This window comes from Perca flavescens, chromosome 6 (assembly GCF_004354835.1).
Source record: "Perca flavescens isolate YP-PL-M2 chromosome 6, PFLA_1.0, whole genome shotgun sequence".
NCBI lineage: Eukaryota > Metazoa > Chordata > Actinopteri > Perciformes > Percidae > Perca > Perca flavescens.
The window spans coordinates 20,001,231-20,023,094 of NC_041336.1; the positions used below are offsets into that span (position 1 = coordinate 20,001,231).

General features: G+C 41.1%; 1 long non-coding RNA gene across 1 annotated transcript in view; it reads left to right on the forward strand.

Annotated features, from left to right (window-relative positions):
• The window catches only part of LOC114557308 (uncharacterized), a 36,328-nt gene that overhangs the window by 12,570 nt on the left and 1,894 nt on the right, over positions 1–21,864 (forward strand). The window lies entirely within an intron of this gene.

Sequence of the window (21,864 nt, forward strand, 5' to 3'; positions counted from 1 at the left end):
TTTTTGTTTGTGACTGTTGATTCATGCATACAGTTCAACATGGTGTTAACTAGCTAAAAAAGCAGATCAAACTTTAAGTGTTTTTGTTAAGTAGCTGTATACTGTCAATAATGAGTTTTATTAGTCGGTCCACCACTTCAGTCCAGACTGAAATATGTCAACATCTATTGGATTGATTGCCATGAACTTTGGTACAGACATTCATGGTGCCCAGAGGATGAATCCTAATAACTTTGGTGATCCCCTGATTTTTCCTCAGGTGCCACCCATCAGATCAAACTTTCAATTTTTCCAGTACTTTGGTTCATGACCGTCTGTGAAACTAATGATATTCCCATCAGCCTCAGCTGTATTGTGTTTAGTGCTAATTAGCAAACATTAGCATGCTAACATGCTATGCTAAGATGGTAAAGATGGTAAACATTATACCTGCTAAACATGTTAGCATTGTCATTGTGAGCATGTTAGCAATCTGATGTTAGCTTTAGGCTGGCTACACACTGCCTGCGTGACGTGAGCGTGGCGTTTCTGTTGTGTCAGCTGCGTGGATTTTTCTATGTCTTTACACACCAGAAACGTGTCTGTCGCGGCGCTGCTGCTGCTAGCCTTGTCCGTACACATGTATGTTTCCCATTGATAAAATCAAATACCATGTTAAACATAAATATATACTGATTTGATTACAACAAAGACAACGTTGGCAGTATTGACGGCAAAATACGCTACAGAATATTTCTTTCTGCATTGACAGGTGCAATATTAGAAAATTGATTGATTTTTTAAAATTACATTTATAACTGTGTATATAACACAACACACAACGCAGCCAGTGTGTAATCGGCCTTAGGCTCAAAGCACTGCTGTACAGCCTCACAGAGCCGCTAGCATGGCTGTAGAGTGTTGTTAATATTCACTTCAAATTGGCTGAATTGAGTTTTTGTTTTAGTTTGATTTTGGCTGCTGGTTTGTGTACACTAAAGCATAGGTTGTTCATGAGGTTGTTGATTATGAAAGGTCTCAATAATTGTCTAACCAATCCAATACAGGATCCCATAAATAAATCTTTCCTTTGTTAAGATTAAATTAACATTTTTGTACATTTTGTTTACCCTCTGTGTAGGGACTTATAGTTAATACATTTTCTATAATTTTCAGTTTGTTTACATCATTTACTTACAACATTTCCTTGGTGTCTTGTGGCAAGTCAAATGACATTGTCCTACTGGCATGCAAATACAATTTTCAGTTCTCTACCTCGTCTTTTGTTTTGATGAAGTGTGGTGACTTTGAAACTAACAACATATGTGTTAATATATTCATATATTTCAGCGTAGTGTATTTCAGTGTGCAGAAGTAACTTTTTCTTCTGTATCGGAGGGGCTGCCCTTACTTTGCATTTTGGGAAGCCCCATTTGGAGCTGTGTCCTGTTAGGAATTTGCATGCTGGGTGCAGGCTGCGGTAGTATGTGTTAATTCTTTGCTACTCTTCATGACACTAATATACCAATATAGGTTATTAGCTGTCAGAGTGCCTGTGCTGTGCCTCTCTTAATTTTTCTTTTTGTTTCCTATTCTACATTAGACAGGAATTCATCCTGAGAGGCAGCATGTGTGTGTGTGTATATGAGTGTGTGTTCTTACTTGTAGTGGAAACTCTTTGGGAATTTGCCATGGAATGTCTGGGCAGGATTCCCTCTTTTCCCCAGTGGAGCGGACCATTCACACACGACTATCTGTACGCAACATGAACACGTAGCACAGCAGAGCATGGAAACACATTGTCCTTTTTGTGTGGATTTAACCTCATTGCACAGTTCATGAGATCTTTGCTTGGGGCTACTCAGTCCAAAATGTCATTTACATGAGGATGTGTTACCAAATCATTTAAACATAAACTGCCTCTGTATGTCTGTCAAGTCTGCTTTTCCTACTCTGACTTCTTTGCTCTCACTTACTCTGACTTCTCAGTTCTTCTTCTCCTTTCACTGGAATGCAACTTCAGTTTGACCTTGTGACTCATCTCTCCCACGCTGACCACACCAGTGCCGTCTATCCTATACAGACGCATTGCTGACCTAGACTTTCATACAGTACTTAGCGCACATACACACACACTCCTACACACACACACACACACACACACACACACACACACACACACACACACACACATTGTTGCATCTGCATCTCACACACACACACACACACACACACACACACACACACACACTCTCTGTTGCGTCACTCTCCTGTGGTGTGGCCTGTAACTACTAGACAGCTGTTCCTGCTTAGCTGTCTTGTCAGCCATGATGTCAGAGCTTTGTTGTGTGTGATTGGCTGACGTCTGAGTGCGTCCTGTGTATGTGGGAGATACTATGTGGGCGACTGTCGCTCTCTGTGCCACAAAGAGTCGTGGTCGAAATGGTCAACTGATCTGTAACCTTTTACTCTACAGTAGGACACTAACGTCTTTCTTGTCACCGCAGTGTAAAATGTGTAAAACGGGGGCGACTTACGCTGCTACAGATACACTACTGACCCGGAACTCATGCAGGCATGTGTGTGATAAAGTGGAAACATAGCACTTTAAAGTTTAACCCAGTGCTGTCTGTAGCTCCAGAGATGAAAGATCAGGGCACATGAGAGACGGTTAAACCTACAATGATATTTTATGATGCTGTGTTTTAAAGGGTAAGGTTTATTACAATTTGGGACTTATTTGTGTAGTTTTGGCTCATCATTTATATAAGTTATGGGAACATTTGTACTCAGCACATTCATTGCTTGGATTTGGGCACTTGGTGACATTGCTACACCAAAGCCTGATGGGGCAAAAAACAGTTGTTATTGTTGTCAATCCAACTCAAGCGTCAACAGTTGGGTCAGAGATACAGGTGTATTATGCTAGTAGCGGCTAGACTCAAGCAGAGACGAGGAGAGGGCTACAGAGGTCTGGTAAGCTGACTTCTTTCTAACTCCAGGCCTCCAGATTGTGTTTTTTTTTTATTTTTTAAACTTGTAGTCTTCAGCCCCCACTGACGCTGCCCCAAGTGACATCACTTGAGGCAGTTTATCAGACTTTCCTGCAGCTTCCCCTCCCTTTTTAAAAATGCAGTAGTACTCCCTAATACCTGTAAACAGTCTTTTATGTGTAAAATCTGTGAACTTCACCTTTTAAAACCCAAAGGGAGGAGCGCACTGGAAGTGTCCATAATAGTCTATCACAGCAAAGGAAAATTTGTGTGTGTACACAACTATGGCAAATACGGTATGTCAAAGTTGAACCAGGAGGTCGGTATGTCAACAGGATGGATGTTTACAACAGACAGTTTGGGTAATAATTTTACCTTTAGCCTTCTTTTTCTCTTCCAAATAAGCCTGGCTTAGTCTGGAGTTTGTTTAAAACCTGTCTGATCGTCTGAATGCTTTTTAGGGATGTTGCCAGATTCCCAGATCTCACCAACCAACTTGGTGAGTATTTTATTGAATGATGGCCAAAATTACAAACATAAGACACAAGTTGTAATGAATTGGAATTATGCTTGGTATCAGGTTAATAGTACATCAGAGTAAAGCAGGTTTTTTGACCTGATCCAACATGGAACAAAGGAAAAACTACTTTCTGATGCATAAGTTATAGGGCTGTCAATTGATTAAAATATTTAATCGAGATTAAGGGCATGATTGTTCATAGTTAACTTGTTATTAATTGCGAATTAATCACACTTATCAACATGGGAGTGGAAAAATATGCTTGCTTTATGCAAATGTTTATTATTGCAACAATCCAAAACAATGACAAATACTGTCTAGAATATTCTCCAGAATAACCTAAAAGGCAGTCATGGGGGACTCGAGTCACATGACTTAACTCGAGTTAGACTCAAGTCGCAAATTTTAGGACTTGAGACTTGCTTGATAAACATTCCTAAAAGACTCGACTTGACTTTGACTTGATATTCATGACTTGAGACTTGACTTAGACTTGAGTCAAATGACTTGAAATGACTTGACTTTCTGTTTAATAAATATATATTTTCCCCCCCTGATATTGAGGAGGAATTAACGTTACAATTTTAGTGCTGTCGCATGCGCAGGAACCCGTTGATATGATTACACGGCACACGGCGGAAGACCGTCAGTAAACGTCATGGACCCCTGTACACCGAAAATAATAAAGTTTGGCTATAAGGATACACATTAGCCAGGCAAAGAAGAAACGAACGGCAGTTTGCAAGGTCTGCACTACAAATATTTCCGACGTCAACCACCACCACGTCGAATTTCATCAGACCCTTCAAATCGGGAGAGATTCGGGTTCCAGTCCCCATAGTGAGCTGAACCACTATTTGGACGTTTGTGATGTAGGCTACAGTTCAGTTTTCGGGCCATGAGTAAGCACACCCTCCCCTCTTTGTTCAAGGTGGCGGTTAGAGCGAATAAAACTAGGCACACACATACATACATACACACACAACACAAACTGCTCTCTCTCTCTCTCTCTCTCTCTCTCTCTCTCTCACTCTCACTCACACACAAACACACATATGCAGACGTAAGTATGTGAATAAAGCTAGGCACACATACACACACAACACACTGCACGCTCACACACGCACATGCACACATTCACTCACCAATATTAATAACTTTTCACTCACTCTCTCTCTCAAACATGCACACATTCACTCACTCACAAATACACTGACAAATATATACTATTCATTCCATGTTTTTTTTTCTTCTTTAAGAGAAGGAAAGGTTAAAGGATGTGTTTCTGTCCCATAAAAGTGAGGCATGTTTGAAGAATATTAATTGACTTAGAAACCATTATACTTGAATTGTTTAAATGAATTTCATGATTTGATGCCATGTTTGAGGCATACTGAACAAATATGTATGTTAATTTATTGTTGGCCTAATATCAGTTTTAGGCTGTGCTTTTTCATCTGTATAAATGAAACTATTCAGATGTATGTGGCTTGGACGCAATGTCTTTTGAATATTGAGTAGGAAAAAATGCAAATAAAACTCCAGCAGTTCATAACCACTGTCTTTAGCTTGTTTAAAAATGGCAACTTTGGTATGACTTGACTTGTGACTTGCTTGACCAAAGCTATGACTTGACTTGACTTGCTTGATTGTCACAAAAAATGACTTGGACTTGCTTGAGACTTGAAGGTTAAAACTTGAGACTTGCTTGTGACTTGTCCATGTGTGACTTACTCCCATCTCTGCTCAAAGGTACTGTATGCTCAAAAAATATGCGGAAAGCACAATATGGCAAATTCAAGCCCATCAAGCAACAACAGATGGGCATTTTGACCTGAATGTAACATTACCTGTACTAACACAATGTAGTGTCCCACTTCACATGTGTAAACATCCCATGTTTTTAAGCAGCTCAACACAAAACAGCTTTACAGCAACAGACACATTGTACAAGTACATTGGTCAGCTAAATATAATTGTGATTAACCTCACATGTGGGAAAATAAAGGCTCACAAAAGCATCCCCTTCTACTAAGTGGGATCAAAACAGGATGATACAAAAAATGAATTCAAACAAACGAAGAATAAAGTGTGAGAGAAACTGTGTTGGCTTGGTGGAGGTTATGTGCGACGCAAGGCATATATGCTTGAACGTGAGTTGCCTGGCTGCTTCATGTTGCGTGCACTATCAGTGGTCAGTGTGCTGACTTTATGTTCAACGTCCCACTGTCTGGCTTTACTTGCAGAAAGTGCTCGCTGCATGCGTCGGCAAAATGCCTCACCCTTATCCTCATAACAATCAAAGCATGCCACCGAAGTTCCCACTGTAGGCCAAAATAATGTGCTGTGACCCCATGGTAACTGTGATTAGTCCCCGGTGAGTGCAGCGCATTTCTCCATGGCTTCCTGATTTCCCAAACTACATAGCACGTCCAAAAAATGTGTGGCGTTAATAGGAATTTGCGTTAACTCGTTATTATTGCGTTTATTTTGACAGCCCTAATAAATTTGTTTAAAAAAGACAGACACCTGATCTTAAAGGGACCAGAGGAAAGTCAGGCATGCTCCGAATAGATCTGAGGATAATTAGATCCAATCAAAAATATGTGGACCCGAACAAACTCAAGTAGAAAAGAAAAACCAACACTTGCAGTACAGTCATTTCCCCCTGTTGTTCACAGTTCACACTCTGTCTCACCTGAAAAAATAGCGAGCCCATTTGGATCCACTCAGATGCAAGACTTATTGACACCTAAAAATACCCTATATTTATATTAAGAGCGGTTTTGATCTGGGTTTAAAAATGGTCAGTAGTAGATGGTGTGCCAGCAGAAGCCATTTTAACAAAAAAACTGTTTTCTTCTCTAAAAACTGGGTCAGGCATTTGTGTAAAAAGTAAAAAAAGAAAAAATAGACAAAAGTGTGTTATTCACTTATTTAAGAAATATTCCATTGGATTAAAATTGTGCGTGTGTGTCCAGTCATGGTCACCATGGTGAAGTCCTACTAAAAATCGTCATGACAACTTAAGCCATCAACAGCCATGGTGGTAAGCCAAAACACGTAACTGTCTCCTACGCATCAACACTATTCACACATGCACTCAAACGCTTGCGCACACACACACAAACACACACACACACACACACACACACACACACACACACACACACACACACACAAAGACACAAAGACGCCCACACGCACAACGACGTAAACGACAGATTTAAGACTGAGTGTCAAAATAGAGTTACTTGTTTATGAGATAAAATTAGTGTGTTGTTAACCCTACTCAGGCATGAGAGGTCCTGATTACAGCTAGTTTTCACTCACACTCTTTTTGGCTTCTTTTTATATAAAACTGCAGCCATACTTGTTTTGTATTCTTCTTTTTACATGAAACAGCAATATATATAAATCCAAAACTAAAAGATAGTGATTCTGAATTCTTTTAAGAATTGATAATGTACTGCTTTTGTCGTCAAGTGTGTCTTTGAGAGAGATGCACCAGCAACATGTGCCTGATGGTGATGCCACCCTGGGGCTCTAACCACCAGCTCATCCCAGTCACCTCTAACACACACATACACACACACACACACACACACACACACACACACACACACACACGCACACTCACACTCTGCCCCCAGCACATACACTGCTTGATGGTCGAGATGGAAGCCCCCCCTCACCCATTCCTGTATCTGACCCATTTTCCTGTGTACGCTGTAGACGTTGGTGAGCGGCCCTGCCACCCACCCCTCCTTGTTTCCACTGGGGTGGAAAACACTAGTGGAGTGGGGAAAAAGAGGGGAGTGGGAGGACAAGGGGCAGTGGAAGATGAGCTTAAGGGGGAAGGAAAATATCAGGGTGAGTGAGTACGTCCATTAACTGCCCCAGAGGTACACTGCAGGGGAGCGAGGGGATTGGCCCTTGTACTTGTAAGTGTGTGCGTGTTTGTATGTGTGTTTGTTGTGGAAGGTTGGAGTTGGTTCTGAAAAAAATGCAATTCTGCATCGAAAACATCTCTCTCTTTCTCCCATGCTATGATGTCCTGCACCAACATTTCAGAAAACATTTCACTTTTGTTTCCTCCTTAATTCTATTGGTATATTTGGATGTATTTTAATGTTTAGTCCACTAATGAGGCACTCCAATGATTTAGTATTGCACCCTCATTGAGTTGGGGGAATTGCAAGTGACAAAGAACATTCAAAATTAACAGAAACCGGGATACCCTGACTGTTACTCCCTAGCTGTATGGGTCGAGCTCCAAAAACACTGAATCCTACACTTTGCATAATGCAACTCTATAGTATCTGGTTGTTAGACCCTCCATGCCTGATAAATGCCCACTTCTATCAAACTTCACGTCCCCAGTTTGTATTGCATTTTTCCTATTCAGTGCTGAGATATGAGTGATGTTATTTGAGTAATTTTCTCAGACTTGACAAAACTCCCCCAACAGCCACAGAAGACATTACACCGCTGTTTTCATATGGGTATTCCCCATGTTGTGTAACTTTGAAATATAAAATCAATGGACAGTACCTTTTTGTACCTTTACAAATGTCTTTGTACTGGTCTCCAGCCATTGGTTTCCACTCATTTCATTATACTATGAAAATCATCTTGAAGGTTGTTTAGACATGTGGTCCATCATGACAAACACTCAGCTGTCTTTATTTTGTTAGCGTTGCGCATCCTCATATAGTGATGCAGCTCCAAAACAGAACTACTAACTCCTTGTTTGTTGATGCATTCAAGCGTTTGTGGGGAACTCCAACTTCCGACATGAAATGCCAACAACAACCATTTTAATGCAATAAACTGCTTTATCACAATTACATCATGTTTTACATGATGTCTATGTTCCCTTATCTTTTCCTGATTTTTTGGTTTTGATTTTCTGACACATTTGTATGTAACTTGTGAATCCAATGCCGTTCAGCAGCTCTAAGTGTGGAACTTCTGTCTTAAAATAAATGGAAACAAATGGAAAGCGGGAAATAAAATAAAAAAAGTATGATATGCCTCAGAAAATGGTACTCCATAAAAATGTGATTTTTAGATAAAGGCCTAAGATATGGTGTGGTCCTTTAATGGAAATAGTAGTTTATGATTATTTCATGTATTGCTTTACAATAACAAGGCAGCATGCAGTGTGTTTTGGGCCTGAATTTTAAGTGAAAAACGAAAACACAGAACGGACTGGGTAACACCTATGTTTTACTAAATGTGTTGCGTGAGAACGAGGTCTGTTCTGTATCCTGTGGGGATTGAGGTTTTAACTGTAAGACTGGGATTGCACAGAAAATTTGCCATCTTTTCCTCTGAACCCTCTGGTCACATAGAGAGCAAGTTTGTGGTCCAGTGATCAAGGTAGTGACAACGTCGCCCACACAAGTCTCACTTGCTGGTTTCATCCTGTTACCATGTGATGTAAATGGAAGTGAAAACACCCACTCTGTCTTCAGTGCCATGACAATCATATGACAGCAGTATTGCAATGACACAGCTTTATTATCACCTGGTAGTCTTGCGGTTCATTTCAGAAAGTAGGATTAGAAAGTTGCTGATTGGTTGGTGAGGTGATTTGAGACTGCGTAGGCGTGTCTGCAGACATATGAAGTTACTGTATCTTATGACCAGGGAATGTTCTCATACCTGTTTTATACCACATGAATGGAAATTAATGTTTGTTGGCTGCATGTTACATGTACATTGTTAGAAGAACATAACCTGCAAGTGAAGATTTTTTTCTTTTTTTCTTATTTAAAACCTCTACACACATTGCATCAGATCCACCACCGTATACCGTTGGAAGACTGTGCTGGTGTTTGTGGCAAGGAAGTGTGCACTTTCACTGCTTGCTCTTGTGTCTGTGTGTGTGTGTGTGTGTGTGTGTGTATATGCATGTCTGTATTTTGTGTATGTGCTAATCCTGGAAAGAGAAGTGAGATGGACACTTCCGCTCTTTTCTAAAAATATACCTTCCATTGCAGCTTGCATCACTTCCTCTTTATGACACACGATGCATGCACTCGAACACACATATAGATGCATTTAACTTAACGACGCTTAACAATTTCCTTATCTGGCATTGCGTGGTAACCATGTGCGTTTGATTGTGCCTGTGTTTGTGTGTGTGTGTGTGTGTGTGTGTGAGTGGAAAGTGGTTCGGTGTAATGGCACAGTGTGTGGGCTGGGAAACAGCTGGTGGCTCCAATTAACACGCATGGATGCCAAGAGTCCTGTATTACAAAGGGTTACTCTATACAGGATGCACAGTACATCTGTGATAGTACATATGTATATATATATATATATATATATATATATATATATATATATATATATATATATATATATATATATATATATATATGTATGTATATATATATATATATATATATATATATATATATATATATATATATATATATATATATATATATATATATGTATATGTATGTATATGTATATGTGTGTGTGTGTGTGTGTGTGTGAGACTGACGTAGGTTTCTGGTGTTTTCCAAACCAAAGAAGTGGAACCAGCAGTGACGAGGATGTGATGTCATCGGCAGGCTTTCTTTCTCACTCTAACTGCGGCCCCACGTCTCACACTACTCTTTTGTTGTTTTCTTTTTGTCTATATTTCCATCTCTCTTTGTATCTGTCTCTGTGCAGTATCTGTCTCTCTGTGCACATGTCTATCTGTTTCTCTCTCTCTGTCTTTATCTCTTGCTTTGCCTCTGGTTGCACTGTAGGGGAGTAGGCGTTTGTTCGCTGGCAGTTTTTTTTATTTTTATGAATGGGATGTGTTGTTTACTCTCTGACAGAGCTATTTCTGTCAGCGCTGATGATGAACACATACAGTGTGACCACACTAACTTCCTCCTCTATCGCCTTGCTGCTTCCTCTCATTGGCTAAGGCTCTCCTCTCAATGGCAAAGGCTGTGCGTCTTTGAGGTAGTTGTGAATGTGTGTGTTTTTTGGGAGTGGTGTGTGTGTGTGTGTGTGTGTGTGTGTGTGTGTGTGTGTGTGTGTGTGTGTGTGTGTGTGCATGCGTGCGCACGTATATATGGATGTAGGCCAGAGAATTGAGGGGTCTCAGCTGGCCTCTTTTTTTAGAGATAATTGATAAACACATCCTGTTTCCAATGGTGAGAGAAACAGTTAAAACATTTTTTTCCAAATGATGTCACACAGCCCACACCAAAAAGAACAAATTCATATTTCAATATGCAGTATGACAGCAGCAGTCCCACAGCTATCAAGTAATTTGCAACTTTCTTGATGGTAGGGAACAATATATTCACATAAATGACAAAGCTTACATCACTCAACCATGAAACAAAGACTGAATTGACCACTAATATTTTTGAGTATATGCATTCCCCTGTTGTATAGATGTTGTTTTCAAGATTTTGCTTATTTTTACTGACAAAACTTATATGTTTTTTAAATGGTGGTTGATTTAAATTGATTTTCATCTAGATTTCATGTTCCCAATTAAAGATTTGTTGTTTCTGGGACCTACAGCAAGAAGACAATGATCACTTAAGTTTACAGTAAACAAGGTTGTCTTGGGCCAAGATTGGCAAGTATTTTACTCAACAGGTGAGGTTTGCCCTCTGAATGTTATCATAATATGCAATTGTAATAAAGAGAGGGAATAACAAAAACAACTGAATGAAGAATAACATGTATTATTTTTCCCACATGCCTTAATATGCATAATATTACATTCATTACATTCTCAGACATATTCACACCGTGTTAGGTTACACTTCCTGTTATCTATGATCCATGTTAAATCCTCCAGTTTACGAAACGGCAGGATGCTTTTATTGTAAAAAATCTACAGGATGCTGTGTTTGCAAAATTAGCAAACCTTAGTTTCACATTGCCAGACCCATCGCCACAGCGCTCTGGAATAAGGTCTGGCTGGCTATTCCACACATAAATTCTAGGATACAATAAAAAAAAACGCTCTGGGTTGTGTGCATTTCTTTAAACCAATCACAATCGTTTTGGGCGGCTACACATTCTGGATGCAGCGACGGTGCTTCTGCAAAATAGTCTTGGGAAGAAACTTGTTTTGGTGGAACATTTGCACCCCACAAAAGGAAACATACACTATTAAATCTTATTTTATTGTTCACAAAATGCAGTAATGTGAGCTATTTAAATTAGCTGGATAAATGGTTAAACATAATTTGCTTTTACCAATGTATCGCAGTGTGTAACGTTACGTCATCCATAGCAATCCCCGCCAATCGGTCCTGAAACTTCCCAGTTAGATAGTAAATACCTATTATTTGTAAATCTTTACAATCTTTCGCCTAAAGAACCAACCAGGCCTGCTTTATTGCACGATTCAAACTTTCATCAAAACTTGCCATTTTCTGCGTGTTATGTTAGCTTGCTAATTCCGAGGCTGTTCTTGTTGTTTCCTGTAGCAAAGGGATTGTTGAATGTTGAAGCTGAATGTCCACCTTGTCAGGCTTATCCTGGCAAAGTACTGCAGTTGATCTAGACTATAAGCCTCAATAGCAGCACAGGTAACAATATTTAACACTAGTTACTTTGTATTTTATCTCAACTATACAGCACTGAATAATACTAACAAGTAATACTTGTACATACAAAATGTATGAACATGTTTTGAACTCTACTCAATTACATATTTTGATCGGATCTGCTGAGCAAGGTGAGCCGAGGGCTATAAACTAGCATACATGAAAGTGGATATATTTAGTGTAGTAATTGCATAGCGACCCCCTTAACACTAAGTTCTCATCCACATCAGTTAACAGAAATATTCTACAGCTGGATTAACACAATAAATACAATATGACAAGTAATGCAGCAGATAAATACTCACTCTTTTTATTTACGCACAGATCTCTTGTAAAGAAACTGTAGCATTCTGGTACTTAATAACAGCAACACTAACTTGTAACTTTGGGGCCTTTTCTACAAAGATAAACAGATTCATTCCCAGATTTTTTAACATTAAAATCCCTGTTCCAATTTCTATTCACTTACATATTCATACTAGTCTAAATAAGTTAATTCCTAGCTTTCCTCTTTTAAGTACACTTTTGCCCTTTAGTTATCACTCAACTTGATGCCACTATTTGGAATAATGAAACATAAGCCCTGTGATTTGCATGTTATACTGAAGTGGTTTCGTAAATGCTGTCAAGATATTTAATTAGTTTTTTGTAACCTCCTTAAGGCCAGAAAAAAAAGTAGGTATTCACTGACACGCTGGAAGGCATTTACGCTCACATACTCTAAATTACTCAACCACGCTCAAGGCAGGTGCAGTCCTGTACCTAAATACCCATGTACTATTAATATGCAAATGAATGGTGTTTTTGCATTATTGTATGTGGGTGTGTGTGGTAGTGGTCTTTGTGGTAGGAGGTGTTTGATTGATGTGTGAATGAGTGGGGCTTGCAGAGTTGGGGTTTAAAATGAGTCAGAGGGCATGGGGGTCATGGTTACGTTCACTTGATCCTCTGTAATGTGACTATAATGAAATGCAACATGTAGAAAGTCGAAGCCTCATGTTTGAATTCCCTAAAGTGTTATGTTGCTTCAGACGGTTCAGATGAAGATCTGAATGTTTAATTAGCATGCCATAAAAGATCTGTGGTAACAAGCTACATATAGCGCTTAAAACACAAACACACACAAGCACACACGTGCTTGCTCACACAATAAAGCTCTCAATAATGTAACTGGTATTCTTTATTGTAAACCATTTTGTGACTTATCAATCACAATGTGTTCTGTTGTGGACAAGCACTCTTCTGTGTGTGTATGTGTGAGTGAGTGTGTGTGTATGTATGTGTGTGCATGCATGTGTCCTAAAGAGATTAGTGCATTACTATGTCAAATTGTATATCATAGTTAATCTGTATGTTTAAGTGTGTAATATGTAATTTTATAGGGTTAGATCACCAAAATTAGGTTTTTACAGTGTATCTTCCTCTGAGATTCCTGGATACAGTGCCACCAGTCAGCCCTGCTGGCAATTTGCCCCAGAGGCTAAAAATAACCTTTTGCCCAAAAAATAATTTTCCCTATAGACCACTAAAATGTTTTTTTAAACGACACTGCAGACTGCTGTTGGCCACATCAAAGCAAAAAGTGAAAAAAAACTTTTGCATGAGCAATTTTCATTCAAATGAATGGGTGCCATCTTGGAGTCCTGTATCCAGTTTTTATAATCTGCACGGCCAGATATCACATGCGATAAATGAGAAAACATGCTTTAGTGTACTTTGTGAACTGACCCTTTAATACAATTCACCTTTTGTCAGCTCAGTCAGATAGCTATGTAAATAGTCGGGGTGGGGAAAAAAAATGTATTCACGTATGTATCGTCTTTTTTTTTGTGACAGTTTTTAAAATAGATTATTTTCACCAGAATTGATTTTTTGAATGATTCACCTTAATATTTTCACTGTACTGCCGATGGTGACTACATCATATCCATTTCCAGCATAACAGACCGAAAGTAGAAAATGCAGAGAAAACCAATCACAAATGTCAGACTGACTGAAATGTGATGTGCATTGTTTTTTAGAAAACAATTAGTTTTTTAGAAATGTTTTATGATATATTGTCTCTAGAATTGTATTACTCAACTTATGTTTTTGTTAGATAGATAGATAGATCTTTATTGTCATTGTAGTAAAAAAAGATAAAATAAAGATAAAAATATAGCTACACCCATATACACATACACATCCATACATGCGTACGCACGCACATGCATACATAAGTACGCACATACATACATATGCATACAGAGTATGCATACATACATACATACATACATACATACATACTAGGGGTGTCCCCGACTAAGGATTTACACATTCGAATCAGAATTGACAAATCTTTCTATAGTCGACTGATAGTCGAATCATCTGTGTGTGTGTGTGTGTGTGTGTGTGTGTGCGTGTGAATGGGTTGGGAGGGGCACGACACTAGTCAGCAGGAGGGTAACGTGTAAACCGCAGGCGCGTATGGACGCGTATTTCGCATCCGCCGCATGCATAACCGTCTCTATTTTGGGAACTGTGTATCCTGGCTCAAGTGTGCGCATTAATTCTTTATAACCTTCACAGTCCACAACATTCACTGGCCTCATTGTGAAGCGAAATAAACTCTGCAATTTTGTCCGGGATTTCTCTTTTCCGTTTCTCGGGCAACGGCGGTCTCAAATCTAGCTTCCTTTGAGTTAGTTTTGGCGCAGCTCCGGTACTACTGCTACTACTACTGCTACTACTACTACTACTACTACTACTACTAGATGAACTGCTGTCGTCAGTCTGATACTGTGGGTGGATCTAGAAAAAAGACCCAACATAAGTCCCAACATATGATATTGCTATTCGTAAATTAAAAGCGCCATTACATATGAAAAAGTGAAACGTCTTTATTGGTAATAAACTTACCCGTTTTAAGTGGAAAGCCATGTTTGTTGTTGACGAGTGGTAGGACATGAGCTGTTGGCACAACTTGCATTTTACTTTTTTTGGATCATCTTTTACCATTTGAAAGTACATCCACACTTTAGATTTTCTTTTTCCAGACATTGTTAACAGGGTTCAAAATTAGCACCATCTACTAGCCAAATGCTGGTAAAATATGCAAGTGGCCGGTAGATTTGCTTCACTCACCAGCCAGAAATACAATGGTAATCTATTGAGTGGCTGGTAAAATTTGAACATTCACTAGCCATTTGGCTGGTGGACGAAAAAGTTAATTTTGAACCCTGATTGTTAAGTAACGTTAATCTCCTCGTCTGATGCTCAAGGAAAGTGAAACTTAAATCTTTCACAGGGGTGGTTGGATTTACACACACACACACACACGTAAAAAATATTTATTGAACTTTTCTTTCTTTTCAAGTTTTTTTTTTTACAGCATTATCATAATTAAAGGCTGTATATAACTTAATACAACCGTACAAAACCAGTAGTTCTGTGTGAAATTAGACATTGAGCACCCCCATATTGCCTAAATGGTATGATCCTCGTTTCATAATAACACCCGCGAAGATCCGACTGTGAGATTGGTGGTCAAATCAGGCTCCGCATATCGATGCATCGAATCTTCAACTATTCGGGGTCACCCCTAATACATACATACATACAAGTACACGCACACATATACACATACACTAACACTACCACTAACACATTCTCAATAAATAGATAAAACAGCTAAAAACTGTCACAGCAGTTATTGCACAGAATACGATTGCACCGAGGGGGTGAGAGATTTTTATGTTTGTATGCGTGGCTATATGTGTGATTTTTGTAATATGTTCACAGCTCTGGGGAAGAAGCTGTTTCGAAGTCTATTTGTATGTGTACTGGGGGTTGTCAGTCTGCCTGAGGGGAGGGTGGTGAACAGGGAGTGTCCAGGGTGCGATGTGTCCTGCCTGATGTTTGTGGCCCGTGTAAGAAGACGGCTTGAGTATAGTTCACTCAGGTTTGGTAGGGGAGTGCCAATTATTCTCTCAGCCGTCTTGACAACCCGCTGCAGGTCCTTTCTGTCTGCTGCAGTGCAGCTGGAGTGCCACACGGTGCAGCAGTATGTCAGGGTGCTCTCAATTGTGCAGCGATAAAAGCGCATCAGGAGTTCCTGAGGGAGCCCATTGCGCTTCAGGGTCCTCAGGAAGAACATCCTCTACTGGGCTTTTTTAATAGTATGGGAGGTGTTCTGGCTCCAAGTCAGGTCCTCTGCAATGTGCACTCTCAAGAACTTAAAGCTTGCCACCCTCTCCACCTCCTTTCTGTTGATACACAGTCCGTTGTGGTTTATTTTGTTCCTTCTGTAGTCAATTATTATTTCTTTTGTCTTCTTGGTGTTGAGATTGAGGTCATTGTTGGTACACCAAGCTGACAGGGTCTGGACTTCTTTCCTGTAAGCTATTTCGTTATTGTCTGATATGAGTCCAACTATGGTTGTGTCATCAGCAAATTTGATGAGGGTGTTGGAGTTGTGGGAGGAGGTGCAGTCGTGGGTGAAGAGTGAATAAAGGACTGGACTGAGGACACAGCCCTGGGGGACGCCGGTGTTGAGAATAATGCTAGAGGAGGTATGATGGCTGATCCTGACACGCTAGGGTCTATTAGTGAGGAAGTCTTTGATCCACCGGCAGAGAAGGTCTCCTAAACCCAGTGTTTGTAGTTTATTAGTTAATTTGTCTGGGTTGATGGAGTTGAATGCAGAGCTGTAGTCAATAAATAGCATCCTAACATAGCTGTTGGGGGTTTCCAGGTGTGTGCGGGCTGTGTGCAGTGCTACGGAGATGGCGTCATCAGTGGATCTGTTGGTCCTGTATGCAAATTGATATTGATCGAAGTCAGGAAGGATGTGGGCCTTGACGTGGGGCAGTACCAGTCTCTCAAAGCATTTCATGGTCACTGGCGTGAGTGCCACTGGCCGGTAATCATTCAGGCTTGTGATAGCTGAGGTTTTTGGTACAGGGATTATAGTGGTGGTTTTCAAACAGGTGGGGACTATGGCTTGCTGTAGTGACAGGTTAAAAATGCGTGTGAATACTGGAGCGAGCTGGTCAGCGCATTCCTTCAGCACTTGTCCTGGAACCCCATCAGGCCCTGTTGCTTTATTACAGTTGATGTTGTGTGGTGCTCTCTTTACCTGGTAGGTCAGAAGAGTGAGTGGCTGGTCGCTCTCTAAGGAGGTGTTGCTTGTATGTGGGTCCGGTCCCCTGTTGGAGCTGGAGCTGAAGTCTTCAAAGCGGGCGAAGAAGATGTTTAGCTGGTCTGGGAGAGAGGAGTCAGTTGAGGTGGTGTTACTGTTGCTCTGTTTATAGCCAGTAATGTTCTTTACACCCTGCCACATTGCACGAGGGTTGTTGTTATTGAAGTTGTCCTCAATGCGTTGTTTGTATTTCCGCTTAGCAGATGTGATGCCTCTGTGTAGGTTGTCCCTTGCCCTCCTGTACTCCTCCCTGTCCCCTGATCTCAGCGCTGTGTCCCGTGCTCTGAGCAGCTCCCTCATCCTGTTGTTAAACCAGGGCTTTTGGTTGGGGAGCACTGTAATTTGTTTCTTTGTTGTTACAATGTCCTTGCAGAAGTTGATGTAGGAGAGGACTGTGGATATGTGGTGCTCAATGTCTGTAAGTTCAAAGAGCTCCCACCTGGTGTCATCAAAACAGTCCTGCAGGGCTGAGGAGTCTTCTGCAGTCCAGATCTGCACTGTCTTTACCTGAGGTTTGATCCTACTGATGATGGGCTTGTAGGCTGGTGTCAGGAGCAGGGATAGATGGTCAGACTGTCCCAGATGAGGTGAAGACTGGGTTTTATAGGCTCCGGGAAAAGAAAAACGAAGGAAAAGAAAAACGCAATACTCAATACAATTGAATTGCGGTACTTCTAGAATCGCAATAAATGAAAATTGCAATACAAATCAAATCGGCACCCAAGTATCGTAAAAGAACAAAAGCATATTGTCCCAGTCCTAGTAAATACACTTAACAAACACACAAAGGCTGCAGTTGTGATGTACAGTAAAAACCAAACACTGAATATAGAGGGAAATGTTTGTAGCGAGACTCCATCAGCTACCAGTTATATTGTAGTGTTTTTAAGGCCTAATATTATTACTGTTTATTGGTTATGAATACTGAAATACAAATCATTGTGTTTGATGATTAACTCAAAACTGTATGAAAACAATCTGCAATGACATTATATGTTGTTTTTTTTTAGAACAAGTTCTCTTACTCTGTCTCCCACTCACTACACTGTCCAATATTTCTTTTGCCAAAATTCAGTATTGACATCTTCTCCTGCCTGCTGCGTGTGTTTGTGTGTTTGAACTGCTTTGAGGACATCCAGTTTGAGTGTTTCTCCTCCAGTGCTCTTTCCGGTTGAGGAACAGTAGTTTTTCTGTCGATGGGGCTTATGGATTGACACATTCAGTATCCCTGCCCCCACTCACTCGCCCACACATGCAAACACAGGAACAAACTAGATTCAGACTGTTGTATTGGTCAGGTGACAAAGGGGGGACTTTTTGAGTCAGAGCATTATTGCATACATAAGTAACACTAAAAAAGCTGGACAATAGTGTCACAGGGGTGGAGTGTGACTTGATTTTTCTACTGGGGAATTTTGCTGACCCAAACAACATGCAGACAGAGAGTTCGCTTTTTAAAGCAAACTTAATTTATTATAACTAAAAGACATAATTAAGACAGATTAAAAGTCCAATAAAAGAGATAGAATCTCCCTTAAAAGATAAAATACTGCTCCCTTGCGGCCTCGGTTGTAGGCTGCACAGGTCTCCACCCCTTGTGCCTTGAGTCTCCAACTGGCGAGCATAAAAGGTGAAAACTCAAGTTACTTCAATCCTAAATAACATCAGGAGTTTATAGGAGGTAAGGTGGAATCTTAAATCTATATTACACATAGGGATGAGCCAAACTAAATCTTGAAATGAAATCTACTTCAAACACAACAAACCATGCAATCATGCAAATATAAATACCAAAAAGGAAAAAGGCAAACACAAATAAAAGTATAAAGTTCATTTTTGTTTCTCCGATGATTTTGGTGGTAACAGGTAGCAGTGGGGCTTGCCTGCTCACATGTAGAAACTCAACGCTATTAATAAAAAGAGGCTTAACTGAAGGTCCACCCTCCGCTTTTCCACAAAGCATCTCCCCCTCTCCTGCTGCAGACCCCGGGATGCAGCGTGCCGCGTGTGCCTGGCTCCTTTTTCTTTTCTTCTGTCACTCTCACAGCTCTCGCAGGATGTCATCTGCCTGCTCATAACCAGGGGCCTCAAACCCCTGTAAAAACCCAAAGTTCCAACCCACAACAGCGCCATTGCCAGACTCAGCCATCACATACATCACATACATCACACACTCACACACGCACTCACCCTGTGACAATAGTCCTGTCATATTAAACACACAAGTGTTGTGTTGTTGGTTCGTGCATTATAGAGAACGTTAGGACAGACACACAGAGAGCTCTTTCAAACACAAACCGCAATGCCTCATGCACTTCAAGGCATGTGTTTCTTACGTATACTTGTGCATGGATGTTGAACTTCCCAGAATCAAGATAAATAACTTAAGGCCTAGCATATGCTATAACCTTAATCCCTCATGAACAATTATTTGGTTGTGGACTAGAAAAACATGCTGTTCCTTCAAGAACATACTGATACCACACGCAGTCATAAGAAGAGTCTGTGGGTTTCTCCTTTGTGGAGCCACTGCATGAATGATCCAGTGGCAGGTAAACTTGTACTGAGAAGCTTCTACAACCTCCAGGCTTCGTTTTAGTGACACACATTGAATTAAAGTAAGGGTTAAGAATGACAGATGGGATAAATTAACGAAATATGCCCATTTCCTAAAACCTTAAAGCAAGATTATCTTAACTCGTGGAAAAAGAACAACGCTTCTTCTTCTTACAAATGCAAATCCAGTGTATGAGCAATAAAACAAATCCTTGATTAATTCAAAACACTCAGGGTGTTTGCAAGGTATGGGATGTGAATGCTCTTACTTCATGAATGTGCAATGTGATGGGCATAGTGGCAGCGCTAGGCTTACACCAACCAGCCAACAGTGGTAAGGGCGGGGCTAGGGCAGGATGAGAGGGGCTCAGGAAGAGGCGGGTGTCATGGCGGCTGGAATGGATGAGCTTCATCCTCCACCGGGAGAAGAACTACCAGTCTTCTCACATCTCTTCTGATAACTGTCATGGGCAGTGAAGAACACCTCTTCTTCCGGCCACCCGCCAGGGAAACAGGAAGACCAGCACATATTGCGATGTCAGCATCCCTGACAATCCCTTTACTGTCAGGATAAACTGTCAGAATCCGGCCCAGACGAAACTGACCTCTCAAAGCATTTGGTTCAGTAATCCAGACGAGGTCGCCGACTTTGACGTTCCTCTCCGTCCGGTGCCACTTGTGTCGAACGAACAGATTTGGGCCAGCTAGTTCCCTCCACTTAGCCCAGAACCGGTCCACTCCGATTTGAATAGCCCTTAGACGACGCCAGGGATGAGTCTCTAGGTCAAGCCCGCTGGTGTCTCCTCCAAGCGATGCTCGACCCAGTATGAGGGAGTTGGGTGTTAGGTACTCGACCGTTCTTGAGCTCTGGCATCGATTGGGCGTTCGTTTGTCAAGTTGGCTGCCTGATAGAACAGGGTTTGGAGCTCCCCCCATGTGAGAGACCCTGTAGCTCCTCCAAGGCTCATGAGCGCCCTCTTCACAGCAGCCTCCGCAGCTCCGTTCCTATGGGGTGCATCTGCAGGGTGGAAATTCCACTTCCACTCAGTCCCGTTCTTAGCGGCTACATCTTCCAGGGACGCAGCCTGCAAGCGAGCCAGATGTTTATGCAGCTCACACAGAGCCGACTTGGCGCCAACAAAGTTGGTGCCTCTGTCGGACCATAGTTTCCTTGAATGCCCCCTCAGAGCAACAAAGCGGGAGTATGCTTGGAGGAAGCTTTCTGCCGGCTGGTCATTGGTGAGGTCCGCATGGACGGCTCTTGAGGCCATACAACAGAAAACAATGCCAACAATGCCCCTTGCTTGTCCTTCTTTTAACAGCGTCTTTCACCTCTAAGGGGCCAAAAAGGTCCAGAGTTATATACTCAAATGGGCCTGCTCTTTCAGTACGCTCTTGAGGGAGATCAGTCATTACTTGCTGGCACATTTTGGCTCTTCGCTTTCTGCAGGTGACACAGTTGTTCAGCACCTTCTTAACTGTTCTACGTCCCTGCATGATCCAGGCTTTCCTTCTTGTCCGTAGAAGGGTAGAGGCAACACCTTCATGATTTTCTTCATGAGCCTCCCTGGCCAATAGGGTTGCGAGCCACGACTGGCATGGGATTAGCGGTACAGCCACTCTATCCTCATCCCAGCGTTGGATTCTCCCTCCACAGAACAAGAGTCCTGTTTTTTCTTCTTTCTGAATAACCAGGCAATCCAGGGTTGTGTCACGGAACTCGACACCATCCTGAGCTGCGAGAGCTAGATCTTGGAAGGCTGTTGCTCTTTCTTCCACAGACAAGTATGGTCTTGCCTCCCACGTTTAGGAACACAACACAGGGGGTTTGCTGCTACAGAATTACTTGGTCTGGTATGACCAGTAGTTGGCTTATGTGAGCAGACTTTAGGTAGACATTACTTTAATTTCCGACATTATTGAGTCAGTTTAGTGACTCTACTTTAGCAACAGTTACACTACATCTTGGCATTAACCATGATCCCATAATTGTCACTTGTGTTCAGCAAAAGTTACATAAGTTAGCTTTCTTTCTTTGCACTAAACCAT